The following is a 21,876-nucleotide window of genomic DNA, read 5'->3' on the forward strand; positions in this document are numbered from 1 at the left end:
ACATATTCATCACAATTATTCTACACATAGGCCACCTCCCTCACTGTTCAAAATGTTCACCATGTGTGCACATCCTACTCCCATTATGTGCAATGATCTCCATTGTATGCACAAAGATTGTAAAATACACAGCTATCAGATATAATCAGAAGATGTCCCTCATCAGCATCCAGACCTGACATCAGGATCCTCCATCTACCTTTCGGTCTTCCAAAATGCACATTCCACAGTCTTTCTGCAACTACTCGGGATATAATTAACCAGTTCCTTTTGCCTCTCCAGTGACAGGCTTCTTAGGCCAGGAGAGCAGAGAGTAAACTACCTCCTAGAATGACTGGAGGAATGGCAATGCCATTAACGTTCATACAGACCATTGGTGCAAAAGTTCCATTTGTCATTACATGAAAATGTCCAAACCTTCTAAAAATCATGGTGTCATGGACCTTTCCAGATCACCCCACATAAATATTAGTGAACGTTCCACACCAATCAACCAAGCCATGCAGCACCACAGAGAAATAATCCTGTCTGTTGATGAACCCTGAAGTGGGAGGCAAAGAATGGGCACATGGGTCCCATCAGTGTCCCCCACACAATTAAGGAACCCGAATCATGCAAAGCCATTAATAGCCACCAGCACATTGCCTAGAATTATGACCTAGAAGGACAGCACCTTCTTGATTGTGGTGTACACCTCCACTGCAACAGCCTGATGCTTGATCTACCAATGCCAAACTGGCTACTAACTGATCAGTAGCAGTCAGGGGTGGCGAGCTTCCACATGGCAATAGCGACATGTTTCTCCATGTTGAGGGAAGCTCTCATGTACATGGTCTACCACTGCAGCTCCAGGGGCAAGCTCTGCACACAGTTCTAGGAAAGTGGCTTTTGACCTCTTGAAGTCATGCCACCACAGCTGGTTATCTCAGGTCTGCAGCACTATCCTGTCCCACCAGTCAGCACTACATGGCAAAGCCAAAAAGCAGTGTCCTGAGCGAGTCTGCACCAGTAAAAGCCGAGGAAGTGTGATTGTTTTCAGCCTCCTCCTCCTCACATTCCCTTATTATTCTGGTTGTACAGCCATTGCACAACTTTAGATATTATACCAGCAGTCTTTATATACGTGACAACAAGGACTGCAGTGCCCAACAACACTTCCTCCATGCTGACAGTGCTTTAAAAGTAGCACCAGATCACAGAAACAAGAAGGTTGATGGGGTGAAACAAGATGAAACATAGACGTTATTCTGTTTGACCACAAACCCCAGAATTCCATTGCTTTCTGGCAAACAAAAACAAAACAAAAAATCCCAGAAGGCATGCAGCAGAGTGGCAGAACAATGATGCGATGTCTGACCAGAATACTGTGTTCATTGCAAAACAGTGCTGTAATGGATGACCACAAAGATATGAAGCAACATTCTGACTGCACATTAATTTCTGTGCAAATTCTGCATGTGCAGTGGCACAGAATTCCCTCAGGAGTAATTTAACTGGATTGCAGGATAACAATGCAGGGTGTGGAAATTAACTGTGCAACAGTTGTTGCGCATCACTTAACATGGATAAACAAAACCTGCACCAAGTTAAAAATGTAGACATACTCTCAGTTGCTTTCTCTCTTCTGTAGCCTTCCTGCATTCTAAACATAGTTGGAAGCTGAAATAGTCATAACAAAAGGCTATTTGTGCCTTTTCAGAAGGTTCCAGGTCACATTTACTAAAAATCTAGAAGTTATCTTTGCACTTACTGCTAACAGTTGTGTCACTGTGCTCACAACAATCCAATCAATTTAATTTGTTTGTATAGTTTAGCTTTTCTCCTCCATCAAAGCCAGAAGATAGAATTTCAATACTGAACTTAACGTAAAAACATTTAGCAGCAATTTTATCTCCCAAAAGGGGGCAAAAGGAGAAAGACAGCGAACAGGTGAAACTCTCTAGTGTTGACACACGTGAACACCTTGTCCCATCTTACAAAGAACAATTCGTGTTGCAAGAACATTGAAAACTTTTTACAGTGTCACTCAAATTAAGAAGTTGAGCCTGGGCTATTGTGACCTTTTAGCTAGATGCCAATCATCTCTACCCTCACTACAAACACCAGCTAAAGGAATTCTCTACTTCAAACTTCCAGCTAAATTCCTACCAATAGAAGCAGCAAATGTCATTAAGAAGCTCAGTTGGTTGCAGCATGAGACTAGTACTCATCCATCCCAAACATGTCACCTCTCAAACACACTTGCTGTCTGCCACTCTAGGGAAAGGAAGACCCAATAAATTTCTTAACTCTGTGATAAGTTTGAACAGTAACTGTACAAGACAATAAAGGCCACAGAGACTCAGTGTACTGTAGTATGATTCTACAACTACCCCACCTCAAAAAAAAAAGATTTTGTGCACCCAAAACCATCATCAAGTTACTTCTAAGGATATGTCTACACTGGAAACTTCAAAGCGCTGCCATGGGAATGCTCCCGCTGCAGCGCTTTGAAGTGTGAGTGTGGTTGCACATGAGCGCTGGGAGAGAGGTCTCCCAGTGCTCCTGGTACTCCACCTCCACGAGGGGATTAGCTCCGAGCCCCGGGAGTGCGGCTCCCAGCGCTTGGAGCCTTTCTACACTAGCGCTTTAAAGCGCTCAGACTTGCTGTGCTCAAGGGGGTGATTTTTCACACCCCTGAGTCAGCAAGTTAGAGTGCTATAAAATGTAAGTGTAGACATACCCTAAGTTTCAGTTCTCTGAAAACCTGAAGACATACTTACAAAATACTCAGATAGTTTTAACGAGACAAAAGGTCCTTGATTAATGATCCCACCCTACTGCGTGAATGTCTTCAATTCCCATTAAGGAAGTTTAACTGCGCTTTATAGGCCAACACTTAACATTTAGAATGGGACTGGGAAAATACTTATTTTGTGCATTCCCTGTAGGATGCCAATACAAAGCATTTTGGATTAAATGAGTAGTCTTCCCAAAGGTCAGTATAGTTAAATAGGTCACTGCACTGACTCAGGGAGAGAGGAGGAAAAAAGCACAACAGAACTAAGAACATGAGGCAGGCCATACTGGGTCAGACCAATGGTCCATCTAGCCCACTATCCTGTCTTCCAACAGTTGCCAGTGCCAAATGCTTCAGAGAGAATGAACAAAAAAATGCAACTTTCAAGTGATCCATCCCCTGTTCTCCAGTGCCAGCTTCTGGCAGTTGGAGGCTTAGGGATATCTAGGGGCAAGGGGTTGCATTCCCAGATCATCCTGGCTAATAGCCACTTATGGATCTATACTCCATGAACGTATCTAAATTCTTTTTTGAAACAAGCCCAGGCATACTTTTAGCATTCACAAAAGCCCTGGCAAGGGGTTCAACAGGTTGGCTGTGCATTGTGTGAAGAAATATTTCCTTCTGTTTGTTTTAAATGTACTCCCTATTAATGTCACTGGGTGACACCTGGTTCTTTTGTTGTGTGAAAGGGTAAACAACACTTCCTTATTAACTTTCTCCACACCAGTCAACATTTTATAGACCTCCGTCATGTTCCCTTTAGTGGTCTCTTTTCTAAGCTTAACAGTCACAGTCTCTGTCTCTCCTCATCGGAAAGCTGTTCCAAGCCCCTATTCATTTTTGTTGCCCTTCTCTATACCTGTTTCAATTCTAATATATATTTTTTGAGATAGGGCACCCAGAAATGAACACAGTATTTAAGGTGTGGGCATACCATGGATTTATATAGTGCCATTGTGATATTTTCTGTCTTTTTATCTATCCCTTTCCTAATGGTTCCTAACATTGTTGGCTTTTTTGACTGCTGCTGTATTTTGAGCAGATGTTTTCAGAGAACTATCCTTAAGGACTCTAAGATCTCTTTCTTGAGTGGTAACAGCTAATTTAGAACCATCATTTTATACATATAGCTTGGATTATGTTTTCCAACGTTCATTACTTTGAATCATCAACAATGAATTTCATCTGCCCTTTTGTTGCCCAGTCACCCAGTTTTGCAAGATTCCTTTGTAACTTTTCTCAGGCAGCTTTAGACTTAACGGTCTTGAATAATTTTGTATCATCCTCAAACTTTGCCACCTCACTGTTCACCCCCTTTCCAGATCATTTATGAGAATGTTAAATGGCATTGGTCCCAGGACAGATCCTTGGGAGACCCTGCTATTTACCTCTCTCCACTGTGAGAGCTGACCATTTATTCTCACCCTTTGTTTCCTATCTTTTAACCAGTTACTGAGCCACGAGAGGACCTTCTCTCTTATCCCATGACTGTTTACTTTGCTTAAGAGCTTTTGGCGAAGGACCCTTGTAAAAGGCTTTCTGAAAGTCCAAGTGCACTATATCAATGGGATCCCCCTTGTCCACATGCTTGTTGACACCCTGTCATAAATATGAAGGGAAGGGTAAACCCCTTTAAAATCCCTCCTGGCCAGAGGAAAAATCCTCTCACCTGTAAAGGGTTAAGAAGCTAAAGGTAACCTCGCTGGCACCTGACCAAAATGACCAAAGAGGAGACAAGATACTTTCAAAGGCTGGGGGTAGGGAAAAACAAAGAGTCTGTCTGTGTGATGCTTTTGCCGGGGACAGAACAGGAATGGAGTCTTAGAACTTAGTAAATAATCTAGCTAGATACGCATTAGATTATGATTTCTTTAAATGGCTCAGAAATTAAGCTGTGCTGAATAGAATGGATATTCCTGTCTGTGTGTCTTTTTGTAACTTAAGATTTTGCCTAGAGGGATTCTCTATGTTTTGAATCTAATTACCCTGTAAGGTATTTACCATCCTGATTTTACAGAGGTGATTCTTTTTACTTCTATTAAAATCCTTCTTTTCAGAAACTGAATGCCTTTTCATTGTTCTTAAGATCCAAGGGTTTGGGTCTGTGGTCACCTATGCAAATTGGTGAGGATTTTTACCAAACCTTCCCCAGGAAGTGGGGTGCAAGGCTTGGGAGGATTTTGGGGGGAAAGACGTTTCTAAACAACGCCTTCCTAATAAATAAACCCAGATAAACGTTTGGTGGTGGCAGTGGAAGTCCAAGGGCAAAGGGTAAAATAGTTTCTACCTTGGGGAAGTTTTAACCTAAGCTGGTAAAAGTAAGCTTAGGAGGTTTTCATGCAGGTCCCCACATCTGTACCCTAGAGTTCAGAGTGGGGAAGGAACCTTGACATACCCTCAAAGAATTCTAATAGATTGGTGAGGTATGGAGTTCCCTTTACAAAAGCCATGTTGACTCTTCCTCAACACAGAGTGTTCATCTATGTATCTTGTTGAAACTATAGTAAACAACAGAATTATCAAACTGCCTGGAACTGAAGTTAGGCTTATCAGCTTGCAATTGCCACATCACCTCTGCAGCAGTTTTTAAAAATTGGGCTTATATTAGCTATCCTCCGAAAGTCCTCGGAGGCTGATTTAAAGGGATCAATTACATACCAGTTAGTATATCTGCAATTTCATATTTGAATTCATTCGCTACTCTTGGCTGAATACCATCTGGTCCTGGTGACTTATTACAGTTTAATATATCAAGCTGTTCCAAAACCTCCTCTACTGACACCTCAATCTGGGACAGTTCCTCAGATCGGTCACTTTAAAATGGTTCAGGTGTGATAATCTCCCTCATATCCCCTGCAGTGAAAACTGATGAATAGAATTTGTTTAGCTTTTCTGCAGAGGTCTTGTCTTCCTTGAGCGCTCTTTTAGCACTTCTTCATCCAGTGATCCCCACTAATTATTTGGCAGGCTTCCTGCTTTTGATGGAATTAAAACATTTTGCTGTTAGTTTGTGCCTTTTGCTAGTTGCTCTTCAAATTCTTTTTGGCCTGCCAAATTATATTTTTATATTTGACTTGCCAGAGTTTATACTCCTTTCTACTTTCCTCAGCAGGATTTGACTTCCATTTTTTAAAGGATGTCTTTATGCCTTTAACTGCCTCTTTTACTTTGTTGGTTAGCCATGAGGTTAGCCCCGCCTCCTCATCAAGGCATCCTAAAGAGGTTAGGAATCAAAGGATAGCAAGCTAGAGCCTCATTAGGAAGCTTTCAGCCTAGCCTAGCAAGAATCTGGGCTCAGCACACAGCCCCCTAAAGAGACCACACTATAAAATTCAATCAAGCAGGCAAATGGCAAGCAAGCACGCACATGACAAAAAACTAAGACAACAAAAAGAAAAAGGAGTACTTGTGGCACCTTAGAGACTAATCAATTTATTTGAGCATAAGCTTTCGTGAGCTACAGCTCACTTCATCGGATGAATACTGTGGAAAGTGTAGAAGACCTTTTTATACACACAAAGCATGAAAAAAAGACCTCCCCTCACTCCACTCTCCTGCTGGTAATAGCTTATCTAAAGTGATCACTCTCCTTACAATGTGTATGATAATCAAGGTGGGCCATTTCCAGCACAAATCCAGGGTTTAACAAGAACGCCGGGGGGAGGGGGAGGGGGAGGAAAAAACAAGGGGAAATAGGCTTGAATAGAGACTGGGAGTGGCTAAGTCATTACGCAAGGTAACCTAAGTTAATTGTATCCAATTTGCAAATGAATTCCAGTTCAACAGTTCTCGCTGGAGTCTAGATTTGAAGTTTTTGGTTGTAATATCGCAACTTTCATGTCTGTAATCGCGTGACCAGAGAGATTGAAGTGTTCTCCGACTGGTTTATGAATGTTATAATTCTTGACATCTGATTTGTGTCCATTTATTCTTTTACGTAGAGACTGTTGAGTTTGACCAACGTACATGGCAGAGGGGCATTGCTGGCACATGATGGCATATATCACATTGGTGGATGTGCAGGTGAACGAGCCTCTGATAGCGTGGCTGATGTTATTAGGCCCTGTGATGGTGTCCCCTGAATAGATATGTGGGCACAGTTGGCAACGGGCTTTGTTGCAAGGATAGGTTCCTGGGTTAGTGGTTCTGTTGTGTGGTATGTGGTTGCTGGTGAGTATTTGCTTCAGGTTGGGGGGCTGTCTGTAGGCAAGGACTGGCCTGTCTCCCAAGATTTGTGAGTGTTGGGTCATCCTTCAGGATAGGTTGTAGATCCTTAATAATGCATTGGAGGGGTTTTAGTTGGGGGCTGAAGGTGACGGCTAGTGGCGTTCTGTTATTTTCTTTGTTAGGCCTGTCCTGTAGTAGGTGATTTCTGGGAACTCTTCTGGCTCTATCAATCTGTTTCTTCACTTCCGCAGATGGGTATTGTAGTTGTAAGAATGCTTGATAGAGACCTTGTAGGTGTTTGTCTCAGTCTGAGGGGTTGGAGCAAATGCGGTTGTATCGCAGAGCTTGGCTGTAGACAATGGATCGTGTGGTGTGGTCAGGGTGAAAGCTGGAGGCATGTAGGTAGGAATAGTGGTCAGTAGGTTTCCGGTATAGGGTGGTGTTTATGTGACCATCGTTTATTAGCACTGTAGTGTCCAGGAAGTGGATCTCTTGTGTGGACTGGTCCAGGCTGAGGTTGATGGTGGGATGGAAATTGTTGAAATCATGGTGGAATTCCTCAAGGGCTTCTTTTCCATGGGTCCAGATGATGAAGATGTCATCAATATAGCGCAAGTAGAGTAGGGGCTTTAGGGGACGAGAGCTGAGGAAGTGTTGTTCTAAGTCAGCCATAAAAATGTTGGCATACTGTGGGGCCATGCGGGTACCCATAGCAGTCCCGCTGATCTGAAGGTATACATTGTCCCCAAACGTAAAATAGTTATGGGTAAGGACAAAGTCACAAAGTTCAGCCACCAGGTTAGCCGTGACATTATCGGGCATAGTGTTCTTGACGGCTTGTAGTCCATCTTTGTGTGGAATGTTGGTGTAGAGGACTTCTAATCCATAGTGGCCAGGATGGTGTTATCAGGAAGATCACCGATGGATTGTAGTTTCCTCAGGAAGTCAGTGGTGTCTCGAAGGTAGCTGGGAGTGCTGGGAGTGTAGGGGCTGAGGAGGAAGTCTACATAGCCAGACAATCCTGCTGTCAGGGTGCCAATGCCTGAGATGATGGGGCGCCCAGGATTTCCAGGTTTATAGATAGAATATCCCAGGTCGGGGTTCCAGGGGTGTGTCTGTGCAGATTTGATCTTGAATAGGTCGGAATATGAACAAGAGGCTGCTCAGCACCTCTCCAACACCACTTTCTACAAGCCATTACCCTCTGATCCCACTGAGAGTTACCAAAAGAAACTACAGCATTTGCTCAAGAAACTCCCTGAAAAAGCACAAGATCAAATCCGCACAGACACACCCTGGGGGGAGTGAGAAAACCTGGATTTGTGCTGGAAATGGCCCAACTTGATTATCATACACATTGCAAAGAGAGTGATCACTTTAGATAAGCTATTACCAGCAGGAGAGTGGGGTGGGGGGAGGTATTTTTTCATGCTTTGTGTGTATAAAAAGATCTTCTACACTTTCCACAGTATGCATCCGATGAAGTGAGCTGTAGCTCACGAAAGCTTATGCTCAAATAAATTGGTTAGTCTCTAAGGTGCCACAAGTACTCCTTTTCTTTTTGCGAATACAGACTAACACAGCTGTTACTCTGAAATAAGACAACAAACTCACTCCAAGGGTCACATAGTTGCTCCTCCTTCACCTGGAGCACTCCTTCACAAAACTCTCATTTGCTGCTCCTGTTTGCTAGCTAACTGTCATGTATTGCTTCTAGCCCAATTAGGTAGTGCATGGGTGCAGACCCTGGACTTTCAAAACACCTATTTTTTCCTCAGCTGAGAGTATGAAAACATCTGCAGCCAACTAAATTATTCCAAATGCTCAAATATGGGCTTATTCCTTTCATGCAAAAGGTACCCTTGAAAAAGGGAGGCAGCTACAGAAAAGTCAGATTAATAATACAAATTAAAAATACCTCCAAAATATTGGTTCTGTGCCCTAGTTGGCTCATTGAAGCTGTTTATCTGGTTTACTGGCTTGAGATAAGGAGTCACCATGGGAACTATAAAAAGAAGAGGGACTAAAAACAACAAGAGCTAAACCGAAAAAAGCAACTATTACACACACCAATATAACTATATCAGCTTAAATACACATCCTTGCTTATACTGGTATGAATCTTCCATGTAGACAAGCCCTAAATGTGACAGAACTGTAGCTCTTCAAATATTCTGTTGCAAGGTTTGGCAGATTTTTTTTACATATTGCCATAGTAGGCCAACTGAAAATATGCACTGCATTCTGCAGAAGTCTTCAAAGTAACAAGGGAAATATCCTGGAGCGAATTTTTTTTTATCATTTAAAAAAACCCACAAAAACAGGTAAAGATAATTAGAAAAACTTGTGCCATCATGGTAAATGTTACAACTATAGTGGTTTTTAGCTAGCAAAATCTTAACTACTCATTCTCTGCAGCTAAAAAGCCAAAGAAGGAAGTTTTAAATATACTTAGTCTCAAGTCTTCACTATGTTGGATATTAATTCATTTTTTCTGCATAAAAAGGTTTATTGGAGGACTTTTAATCTTTAAAGAGCTGGACAAAATTAATTCTCACAGCATCCATCTGAGGCATTAGCCACATTCTATAGGAGGAGAAGAGAGGCAGATAAATTAAATGACTTGCCTAAGGCCACACAGTAATTTAGTGTCAGAGTTGAGATTAGCTTTCAGGGGGTTCTGTCTCCCAGGCCTAGTCTCCCTCCAGTGATCCATATTGTCTCTTATTTTTGCATCTTTTACTTTTAATTGTTAGTTCACGACAAAAAGACCAGCATTTGCAAATTAAGAGATGGTTATATTTCATATCTCAACTCCAACCAGAACAATAAGTAAATCAGACTGAAACCTTGAAATTTGACGTATTGTACCCAACATAATTTGACGAGAGATGTGATTTTTCAAAGGCAGCTCTGGGGGTCAACTTGCTCTGGGGGTCTGCAGTGCAGCAGCAATGTGTACCTCACTCATTGATCCCAAGATACCATTTGTTTGTATAAAGCAGCAGTGTGGAGTTTCAGTAGAAGGTTTCAGTAGAAGGTTCTTGTCCTGTCCTGCTAGCTGGAGGAAAGATGCAGTAGTTCTCTTTGAGAAGGAGGGAGTAGGAATACCAGATGTATAATAAAGATGTGACACTTACTCAGATACCCAAGGCCCAACATCATCACAAGAAGAGAAAATGCATGATGAGGACTTGAGATTAACAGCCACCATTGTATCCTTTTTATTTATATTTGTTGCAATGAGCCATATTCTTATTATATGTACAGTGAAAAAGAAGAAAAGGCCTTGAGCTCAAAGAGTGCATCGTAGTATGCCCATTGCAATTCAGATATAGTGAACCTTGATTTAAAGAGAAGTTGACTGGTGAAAAAAGAAAAGTGATTTCAAGACAAAAGAGTCACTAAAACTCAAGATGTCTATTAAATACCTGTTTTATTGCATAATGAATTCCATTATACAATATTTAAACCAGACCAAGATTAAACCTTGAAATTTCTGAAGAATGGAACTTTCAGAATTCTGCATGACCTACCTTTAGATCAATGTCACAGCTCCGATCTCAGCTGAAATGTGCCGTTTCCCAATGTCGTAAAACTCACGCTTTGAGACAGTTAAGAGTACAAAGCCAAGATCCTGTGCCAATTGCTTTTAGATACCTAAAAGGGAAAACAGTATGCATTTAGTCATACAATTATACACAAGAGGCCTTTGATTGTTACTATTTATAGTACTAAAAAATTATCTCTGAAGTACTTTTTCCTCCAAAGTATGCACAAAACCAGTCAGAGTCTACAGGTATACAAAAGTTGTGTGGGAAATGGTTTTGCCATGTTGGGAAATTTTTTAATATTGAAAACAGTTTTCCCTTTCCAAATTGGGAGAAGATCAAAATCTTGAAAAATTTCAGATTGAAACTAAAAAAAACTCACAGTTCATTCAAACAATTTCATTTAAATACTTTTGAAATGTTTTGACTTTTATTATTATTTAAATTTCACTATAAATTAACTTAAATTTCAAAACAAAGGTATTTCAAATCGAAAGATGGAACTTCTGCTTTGAAAGTGCCAAAACAGGACATAACAACAAATTTAAAAACTTTTGACATGGAAATGTTTAGTTGAAGAATTCCCAGCCAGCTCTACTTATGACAACTGTTGATCTGGTCATCTGCACCATAGTAAACTAAGTGCTCAACAGCTCAATAACAGCAAGCAGTCTTCATATGCGACCAGTCTACTTTGGTACAAGGAACTTGTTAAATAAAGCAACTAAAAATATTTGGCCTTGCCTGAATACTGTAATAGTACATTTCTGTTCTACAAACTCATACTAACTAAAGGACTGAGTTTAGGTTATGTCACTAAACTGAACAGCATTGGTATCAGTTTCAAAACAAGTATTGGCATCCTGGGCAGGAGGAAGCATATGCAGTCACACTATAACATGTAAACTTTTTTATTAATTATTATTATTAATAGCTAAATTACTTAATGTTAACTTACTGAAGATTTATGAATTAATAACCAATACAGATTCAAATACACAAAGAAGGGCAAGGGGATGAGAAGTGGAAGAGTTAAAACTTCAAAAAGGGAAAAAATTGCCACATTGTTTTCTTATTGAGTGAAACAGTGCAAGCAATACAGATACATGTTAGTCTTTTCCCATATGTGTTAATTAAACATGAAACTCTTTCCTCCCACCCCCAACTGGGACAATCTCAAATAAGGCAACTTCAGAGCAATTAGTGCCCAGTAAGAAACAGTTATCTTCAGTTTCACAATTGAGATTACATTTTAACAACACAACACTGTTTTCTTTTGCATAATTTTATTATTGATACAACACTCATCATATGAGCCCACAATAATAAAAGGAAGAAAACTGGTCACAGAAGGGTGAAATAAAGGGAGACCTTACATACAGTCAGCCTTGATATTAACTCTAGCTGGGGACCTTAGCAAAGCCACATAACCTTCTGGTGACATAGCTCAGCCTTAGATGAACTACTCAAGGTTAGCACCATTATCAGTTAAAATATAGTGAACTTTGGACATCTGATAGCGAGGCAGCTGTTCACATTACCCTGCTTACAAAAAAGAACGAACAATACTGCAAGACACAGTGGACAGGCAGGAACTTTGTTGGCCAAGTTTATATATTGGTAAAAATTACTGGACTCCCAGAGCAGAGAGATGTCTTAGGGCTTTTGACACTTAGGGCATGGCTACACTTGCAGATGTAGAGCGCTTTGAGTTAAACCAGTCTTCGGAGAGTGCAGTAGGGAAAGCGCTGCAGTCTCTCCATACTGACAGCTGCAAGCAAACTGGCGTGGCTACATTCGCAGCACTTGCTTCAGCATTGGGAGCGGTGCATTATGGGCAGCTATCCCACAGAGCCCCTCTTCCCATTCTGGCGCTTGTGGGAAGGGGGCAGGGGATGCAGGGCATTCTGGGTCCTGTCCCAAAGCCCCATGATGCATCCGTTCACATCCCAGCAATCCCTGTGCTTCCATCCACATTTGGCGCCATCTTTCAACGTTTTTTGTACTGCGCGCTCTGTCTTCCCTTTCGGTCTGCGGGAATGGAGCCTGAACTGCTGAGGAATATGCTGACAAGTCTTGCCAGCACGTCACGTTTGGCAAGTCGAGTTACTCCTTAAGATCCAAAGTGACAGTGAGGACTCCGACGATGATAGATGCGAGAAAGGCATATGACATGAGACTGTTTGTGGCATTCACAGACATGCTCCCCACTGTGGAATGCCGCTTTTCAGCTCGGAAAACAAGCAGAGAGGTGGGATCACATCGTCATGCAAGACTGGAATGATGAGCAGTGGCTGCAGAACTTTCGGATGGGACTGTATAAGGAGCTCGCCCCCACCCTGCAGCACAAGGACATGAGATTGAGAGCTGCCCTGATAGTGGAGAAGTGGGTGGCTATTGCAATCTGGAAGCTGGCAACTCCAGACAGCTACCGATCGGTCGCTAACCAGTTTGGAGTGGGAAAGTCAACTGTTGGAATTGTGTCGTTGCAAGTTTGCAGGGCCATTAACCATATCCTGCTCAAAAGAACCGTGACTCTGGGTAATGTGCGTGACATTGTGGCTGGCTTTGCACAAATGGGTTTCCCTAACTGCGGAGGGGCAATAGATGGGATGCATATTCCAATTCTGGCACCAGCCCACCTAGCCTCTGAGTATGTTAATTGGAAGGGGTATTTCTCTGTGGTTCTCCAGGCACTTGCGGATCACCGTGGGCATTTCATTGACATTAATGCAGGCTTGTCTGGAAAGGTGCCTGTCACACGCATCTTTTGGAACACTGGGCTGTCCAGGAAGCTGCAAGCCAGGACTTTTTCCCCATACCAGAAGATCATCGTTGAAATGCCCATTGTGATCCTTGGAGACCCCGCTTACCCTTTAATGCCGTGGCTCATGAAACCCTACACAGGGAGCCTTGACAGCAGCAACGAGCGGTTCAACAGGCTGAGCAGGTGTAGAATGACTGTGGAGTGTGCTTTTGGCCATTAAAGAGCCGCTGGTGCTCTCTGTATGGGAAGCTGGACCTGGCTGATGACAGCATCCCCGCAGTTATATCCGCATGCTGTACCCTCCATAACATTTGTGAAGAGAAAGGTGAAAGATTCACTCAGGCATGGAACTCAGAGGTTAAACACCTGAGGCTGAATTTGAACAGCCAGAGAGCAGGGCTATTAGAGGGGCCCAGCGTGGGGCTGCAAGGATTAGGGATGCAATTTGAGGGAGCAATTTGAGGCTGAAAGCCGCCAGTAATGTCTGGTGCCCTGCACGGGAGTGAAGTGCAGTGGTTCCAGTGTTAGTTGGAATCTGTGTTTGATACGCTGAATTGCAGTGCCTGTTGCTTTCCTGGGCTGAGGTATCTTTTACTTTATGCACTAATAAAGAATGTTTTCAAAGCCAAAAATCCATTTATTGAAAAGAAAATTCATTTATTGAAAAGAAACAACTGCTTGGGAAACAGAAAGGGCAAGGGGGTGGGGTGGGGAACAGTTCAATCACAGATTTGCATATGTCCTGTTCTCATACTCAGACTTCCTGTCAGAGTGCTGCACTTCAGGATGGCTATAATGCATGGTGATGGGGGTTGAGTGCAGTGGGTAATGGTTGTAGTTTTCAGGGCTGGGTGGTGAAGCTACAGGTGTTGGAGGCAGCTGGTGGCGACAGGAACACGGATGTTGGGGAAAGTGGGGTTGGAGGTGACATGGGGCACAAGGGAAAGAGTTTTGGGACAAGGGCTGCAGGGGCATGTAGGGGTGGTATTGCTCCGCCTGCATGGCTACAAGCGCCTGGATCAAGTCTGCTTGGTGCCCCATGATGCTTATCAGCCGATCCGTGCTTTGCTGCCAGAGCTCCGCACTTTTGTGCTGGCACTCCTCATTCTGCTAGCGGATCCTCCTTTCACTCTCCCTCCACTCCTGCACTTTTAGATTCCCATTAAGGGACTGCTGCATGACTTCATGCAGCATGTCATCTTTGCTTCTAAGTGGCCTCTTCCGAATTCTTTGCAGTCTTTCAGCCGATAACACAGAAGGCTGAGATCTCAAGGTTGCATCTCTAAAGGCAAAATGCAACACTTAACAGAGGCAGCATTGTTCACACCAGACAGAGTAATGATTCCCCCCTACTTAAGGGCAGGCACAGTCTATACAATAGCAGAATTTGCCTGTCTCAAAGCGAGCGCACATAACCCACAGGAGCCCCAAAATGGTGAGTAAGCACAGGGTCAAGGGGGACTGATTGTTTCACAGAAACCCGTCCTCTGGGTTTCTGTGCCTTGGGGAGAGCCAACAGTAGCAGGGGGCCCCTATACTGAACACTGTCCTCACATTTTCCACAGGAGTTTGTCCTGGAAGATATCTCACTGCTGAGGGTGACCTGGGAAGCAAGGGAGGGTCTTCTACCACAATGCAGCTTCTGCCCTGGCCCATATGCAGCTTGCCTGTGTGCAGCAATGGTCCCCCTGCTCCGCACGGCACACTGGCGCAGACATGTTAGCCTGTCTGGGACAAGGACCACAGTGGCTCTCCCAAGAAACCTGCGCAAGCGCATTGCCCAAGTTCTGGATGAGACCTTTGAGGAGATCACTGAGGCTGATTACCGCGATGTGAGAGACCGCATCAATACCCTATTCCGCATCTAGGTATGCATGCAGCCCTAACCCTCCTCATCCCAAGTGCCTGCACCGAATAACTTCCTTCCCAAAATAAAAGCCACTTATTGGGAACCTCTTCTGGTGTTTGTCCTTCCCCAAGCACCGGCCACTGCGACTGGCTACCTTCCTCCTGGCTTGAGAGCAGCTCCTGGCTGCATGCATCTAGGGATTCTGGGGTGTCTTCCCTGCCTCGCTCCCGCTTTCCTCCGCCTCCTCCTGCCTTGTTGAACTGGCCTCTGAAGTGTCCATGGTGGTCCTTGGCGTGGAGGTGGGGTCGCCCCCCAAGCATCGCATCCAGCTCTTTGTAGAAATGGCATGTCGCAGGGGCAGCACCGGAGCAGCTGTTTGCCTCGCCGGCTTTGCGGTAGGCATTCCACAGCTCCTTCACTTTAACCCTGCGCTGTGTCCCGGTCATGGCCCCTTTCCATCATGTTCCCTCATATCTGCCCAAAGGTATCATAATTCCTACAGCTGGAGTGCAGCTGGGACTGGACAGCTTGCTCCCGCCCAAACACTGCTGAGGTCCAGCACCTCACCATTGCTCCATACTGGGGATCGCCTGGCGCGTGGAGGCATGGTCACCTGGAAAGATGCACTGAGAGCACTCCACACCTGGCTGAGCAAACAGGAAGGGGATTTTCAAAATTCCCAGAAAATTTAAAGAGCAGGTCTGATGGTTGGTCACCTGAGGGCAGGACAGAGTTCAAAAAGTGATGACCAGAGTGGCTAGAACAGGCATTCAATCAGGGCGCATTAACAGACCAGGGCGTCCACACTGATGTTGCGGCGCTCCAGCAGGGGTGCACAAAACATTTTTCCACTCGCTGAGGTGGATTACCAGGAGCGCTTTAGCCGCGGAGTCAGAGCACTCTATGTGCCTTGCCAGTGTGGACACGTCGTGAGTTAGGGTGCCCGGGGCTACTTTAATGCGTTCTAACTCGCAAGGATAGCCATGCCCTTAAAATGCTACAGTGGCACAGCTGCACCATTACAGTTGCAATGCTTCAGTGCAGACACCGCTTACACTGACAAGAGGGTTCTCCCATTGGTGTAGATAATCCACGTCCCTGAGAGGCAGTAGCTAGGTCAACGGAAGAAGTCTTCCATTGACCCAGCTCTGTCTACATGGGGACTTAGGTCAGCTTAACAATGCCACTCAGAGGTGTGGATTTTTCACGTCCTGACCAACATAGTTAAACTGACCTAATTTTCTAGTGGAAACCAGGTGTTAGTCTTGTCATCCCATCATCACTGCTTTAGCCTGGGCTTCTTACAGCACAAGACGTCAAAGTCACAACTGCACCAGGAAGTTCTAGACAAACAATATATCCAGACCATCTCTCTTTAGGGCTAGAGGGGAAGAAGATCAAGATAATTCCAAATAGAAACACTTAGATCATAAGCTTACAGATGCTAAGTTACTTGTACATACTTGAACGATAGCCAAACGCCAGACCCACTGTTGAATTTCTCTGAAACTCAACCTATTATCTTTGTTGCATGTACTGTTGTTAAGTGTGCTGATTAGAAAAGTCAATATAAAAAGCATTATGGAAATTTCTGCAAGGTACCTGTTTTTTAAAAGATAAAAGGATACAGCTGAGAAAATACCAACAACTTTATTTTCATTTTACTGACCATACCTCTCCCCACCACTATAAGCTAAATAATCCTTTAAAACAGCTGTTTAATTTCATGGTCAAGATATTTGTAGAACTTGAAGGTATTCAAGGCAAAGATAAAACAAAGTCACATCATCCCCTTATGGAAAGGCCATAGAAAAGTCTATGTTTGAATATATGTTGGCTGGACAAATGAACGTACTTAATCATTATTCAACATCACCACCCAAAAAGCAAGTAATTGTTTCCTCAAATTGTTTCCATAATCTCTATTGATTTTAACAGAAAACAATTACCAAGGGACCAAATTTAACCTTAAACTACTGTCCACTACTGACAAATAAATTAATGCAAAGAGCTATGTTAATGCAACAGTTAAGTATCTACATCAGAAAACGTTAAGTTAAAGTTGTATGGTCAGCCTTAATACAACTTCCTCGTGCACATGCATTATGATAACATACTATTTCTCAAGTACAATATGTATTATTTTCTAGATTCACAGCCACAGCATCTTGTAATTTTTTCTTCATTCTTGTAAGCTTATATTACTTTCGTTGTCATAATTGGCCATGATATTTTTGTTGACTTAGGCCTACATGGAGCTCCTTGTAGGATCAGGGCCTCAGACTTTTTATATGATCAGGAACATCTCTAAACTAGGTATTTAAATAACTATCAGACTACCACAGAAACACACAATGAGCTGTACTAAAAATGTTAGTAAATAAAATTAATAAAAGTATTAATAAAATAAAACTAACATTTATGATTTTGTTTTACTATGTTACTTGTGTAAAAGGGTCATGATGATGTACCCTAGTTTCAAAGGGTCTTAATAAAATTAAAATTTTTCATTATCCTAGTGTTTGATGCATTGACTTTATTGTTGACAGTTTCTATAATAAGTGAGAATGTGTGTATAAGTTTAGAATGAAATCTGTTCTGAATGGCAGAAATTCTCCTGGTACTATTCCACAATGGTTTAGCATACTGTGCATAAGAAAGATAGTTATTTTAGTTCACATGCAAACTTATCTGTAATTTTCCAAGTAAATCATAACAGTAGCAGCCTTAACTGAATTGTCTTACTTCTATTTGTCTCAAAACCTTTTAAAAAACAAAACAAAAAACTATTGGTCTCTGAGTGCTCCTATTAGAAGTACCAAGTCATGCAAGGAAGGTCAGTCCAGTGATTAGGATGCTAGGACTTTGGGAAACCTGGGTTCAAGTCCCTGCTCTACACAGATTTCCTGTGGGAGTTTAACTAAGGGCTAGCCTACACTAGAAGCACTGCAGTTGCATTGCTGTAGTACATCTCATGAGGACGTTCTATGCTGACAGCATAATAAATCCACCTGGTTGAGAGGTGGTAGCAGCTCGCCCACCGACACAGCCCTGTCCATACCCATGCTTGGATCAGTGTAACTTACGTTGCTTGGCAGGGTAGCTAATTCACACCCCTGAGCAACGTAAATTATACCAAGTAAATGGTAGTGTAGACCTGGCCTTAGGGAACCATGGCATAGAGACTATCTATAAAACAGGGATGACACTTCTGTACCTCACAGGTGTCTTTTAAAGATAAACACATTGAAGACTGTGAGGTGCTCAAATATTATCATAATGAAGGCCATATAAACATCTTAGATTGAAAAAAAATTATATTAGATACATTTTTAAATTTGAGACACAAAATCTATCCAAAAGTTTATTGCAAGTCTAGAAACTTCTTCACTCTCTGAAACTGGAGGTGTCAGAGAACCCACCGTACCTATTACAGTTGACAGTAATTTATGGCTGTGAAAGTAATAAAAATCCCCCTTCAAGTCTTTTAAAATCACATCTTCAATTTCAGCCCAGCCCTTCAGCACAGTTGTAATTTGAGATATAGTATACCCCTCACATTCCAGGTGAATTGAAGTTTTATGTGAATAGTTTCCATGCTTAATCTGCTTTGTCTAGTCTCACTGTTGATATTCCATCCCCTAACTAGAAATTTAATCAGGTACAAACATTTAACTATCAAACGATTTCAAGATACAGACAAATGCAGACTTTCCACATTTTCCAGTCCGGAAAAAATATTTTACTGCAAAAATAAATTAAAGTTTTTGATACAGTAAAGAAATGCAAAGTTAAATGTGACATTACCATGGAAGCCCTAGAGAAGTCTTTATGGGTGTAAAGGATCTTCTTTTAATTATGTTGGTGTCATGAGATTCTATGTACACTGGATTTATAGCTTGAATACACACAACTCTAAATGCGAAGAGGTTCATATAGCTGCATGTCCATCTTTCTGAAAGTATTGTTTTTTAAAGTCCACTCCTTGTTGGGACAAGTATGAGAAACAGGAAGATGACGGTACTGTGGGTACAGTTATATGCTCTTGATCTTAGACAAGACACTTACCAAAATTCTATTCAAATGCATCTGAGTGGTGAGCTTCCTATTTTGGGAATAGGAGTAAGAAGCATAGCACTAGCTGTGGCACCAGGTACTTTAGAAATATGCCCTGTACTTACATCCAATAAGAGTGCATTCATCTACTCTAGAGGTGCCAATGGCATAGAGGACTATTATGAAGTCCACATTAGAAGTGTGTTTGCAACCTCCTTGCCAATCTTAGATCAAGAAAAAAAGCACTGGAGGTCTATGTTGATTCTTGACAATCCTCGAGCAGTAATGACCTTTAGTTCATAAATGTTATTTATGGGTAAAGATAAGAAAGCTCTCTTTGCTTTGAATGCATGCTTAACTAGGAATATAAATATTTTCTGATGCAAGCAAGTAGAACCTAAGTCTCATTCCATTAGGGCCAAAGCTTCCTTCCCTACCATTTCAACTGCATATGGGGTGACCATTGACAAAAGTTCTGAGAATAAAGGCAAGAGGCATCCAGGTACTAACAAACACAGCAAATATTTACGAGTGTTATGATTAATTGGTGCTCTACAATATTCAAGTCATTTTTATGTATTGCATATGCTGATTCTGTGTAAGACCTAATTATGATCAAAACTGTTTTCACTATTGTGTTGAGTTAGTCTGTTTTTATGGAAAACAATTTCCATCAATATTCTTTAGCGCAGCAGATCATGAGTAAACAGCTCTTATTTGGGCATGAAAGACAGAGAAAGACATACAACTATACCTGGGTATCTTTGTGTGTATTAGAAACATTTCACTTTCTATATGTGCCAATGTTTTCTAACCACATAAGATTATAGGATATATTATGTGCAGCAAGACATATGCCCAGAAAGTAAACTTAATAGGGTAGAGGGCTGATTTACTTCCATTTTCAGCCTCAGGATGGACATGCCAGTCTATCATTGCATTCAGCATTTTTACATGCAGATTAGTCACTTTCCCAACAGACAGTAAACTAGTGGATCAGACACTCAATAGCTCTGCTAGCCTGAGCACATTGTGCCCATGAGGGGCTCCTTCCTTTCTCCTCATGGGCACAGTGTGCTCAGGCTACCATTGCTCTCCATTCTGCCCCTCCTCCTGCTGTTTACTGTCTCTTTAAAGGAGCAGCGAACTTAACTTCTAGGAGTGTTCCAGGAGAGGGCTGGACACTACAGGGCAGATGGTTTGGGGGAAACTCAGGACTGGGGGATGGGGTCACACTGCAAAAAGTAACTGGATGATGGAAGCCAGTATGTGACCTACATGCTTGTAAGGCTGACTGTTTGGTGTCTGGGCTGTGAACCACAGCAGCATAGCATTTAAGGTATCCATAATTGCAGAGCAGGTGGTGAAAATTTCTTAGTGGTCTGGGTTGAACCCCAAAGCATCACAGACCCCCTCTCTAAACTTGAATAGAGGCTGTTAATCTTGTTTTTTTAAGCATATGGTTATGGAATTAATACTTTCTCTAGTCTCAAGAAAGATTGAGGGCCTCCCCTGTTGGCTTCATATTGCCCTTCCATACGACAGATGGGAGGGGTTAAACAGTTAGGTGTGAAACAACATTTAATATATAGGTTTCAGAGTAGCAGCTGTATTAGTCTGTATCCGCAAAAAGAAAAGGAGTACTTGTGGCAACTTAGAGACTAACTAATTTATTTAAGCATAAGCTTAAGTGAGCTGTAGCTCACAAAAGCTTATGCTCAAATAAATTTGTTAGTCTCTAAGGTGTCACAAGTACTCCTTTTCTTTTTACTTAATATATAAGATATGTTCAGGATTTTATCCCATGTGCTTCTTATCTAAGTAGCCTCTTTCCCTCAGAATTAAATCTATTATATGTCTTCAATGACTGAAATATAATTCAGATATTTTTCAGATCTTCATTATTATTTCTACAAAATATCTCAAATATTTTTAGTCAAACTGATAAAGTTAAATATTTAGCTTTTATAATAAAGTTACCTAACTCCTCAGATATTTAACAGTTCATTTTGCATAATTCCATGTAATTTCAAAGCTGTGTAAGAGATAGCATTACCTGTCTTACCAATTAGCATCTTTTCAGGTTACTATAACCACGAAATCTAAATTCAGAATGTGCATCCATAAAATTCCGGTCCAATTCCAGCCAAGAGACAATGTTAAAAGGCAAGTGACAAAGAAATTAGAAGTGTATTAATTTACAGACTGCATGAGAAAGATCATTTAAGAGGGCAAACAATTAGAACTGAGAAGCCAACAAAGCTTAAAAATAAGTTATAAAATATTTTACTTACTGCTGAAGAGGGATTCTGTCACGCAACTTTTTGATAATAAGCACTTAACATCTTCAAAGTGTTACACATGCAGCAATAATTAATGTTTAGTTCTGAAATGCCTAAAAAAATTATTGTAATCTTGTTGGGAATAGCCTTCTTAATCTATTCTTATGCTGCAAACTGAAAATTATCTGTTTATATAGGACTTAGCAAAAAAAGTGCTTTTACTCCCGCTTATAGGTGCGGCAAAAGTTAAAAACTATTACCAAAGAACAGCTGACATGATAAAAACTGGTCACAGGCAAGCAAGTCACACTAAAGGTTAGAAATAGCATACGGTCACTGTACTAGAGAATGACAGGTTTCAGAGTAACAGCCGTGTTAGTCTGTATTCGCAAAAAGAAAAGGAGTACTTGTGGCACCTTAGA

The 21,876-nt window shown here is 41.9% G+C and overlaps 1 protein-coding gene across 8 annotated transcripts in view; it reads right to left on the reverse strand.

The window, feature by feature from the left end:
* DISP1 (dispatched RND transporter family member 1) overlaps positions 1-21,876 on the reverse strand; it is a 161,350-nt gene that overhangs the window by 132,315 nt on the left and 7,159 nt on the right. For 6 of the 8 annotated variants that reach the window (XM_084623992.1, XM_084623987.1, XM_084623988.1 and 3 more), the window contains one exon: positions 10,486-10,609. The exons of 1 other annotated variant lie outside the window; for it this stretch is intronic. The gene's annotated coding sequence lies outside the window, so the exon portion shown is untranslated. Of the gene's footprint in view, positions 1-10,485; positions 10,610-21,228; positions 21,248-21,876 lie in introns of those variants that run through there. One more of the 8 variants, XM_084623989.1, reaches the window with a different exon arrangement.

This window comes from Lepidochelys olivacea (genome assembly GCF_965140295.1).
Source record: "Lepidochelys olivacea isolate rLepOli2 genome assembly, chromosome: 3".
In the NCBI taxonomy this organism is placed as follows: domain Eukaryota; kingdom Metazoa; phylum Chordata; order Testudines; family Cheloniidae; genus Lepidochelys; species Lepidochelys olivacea.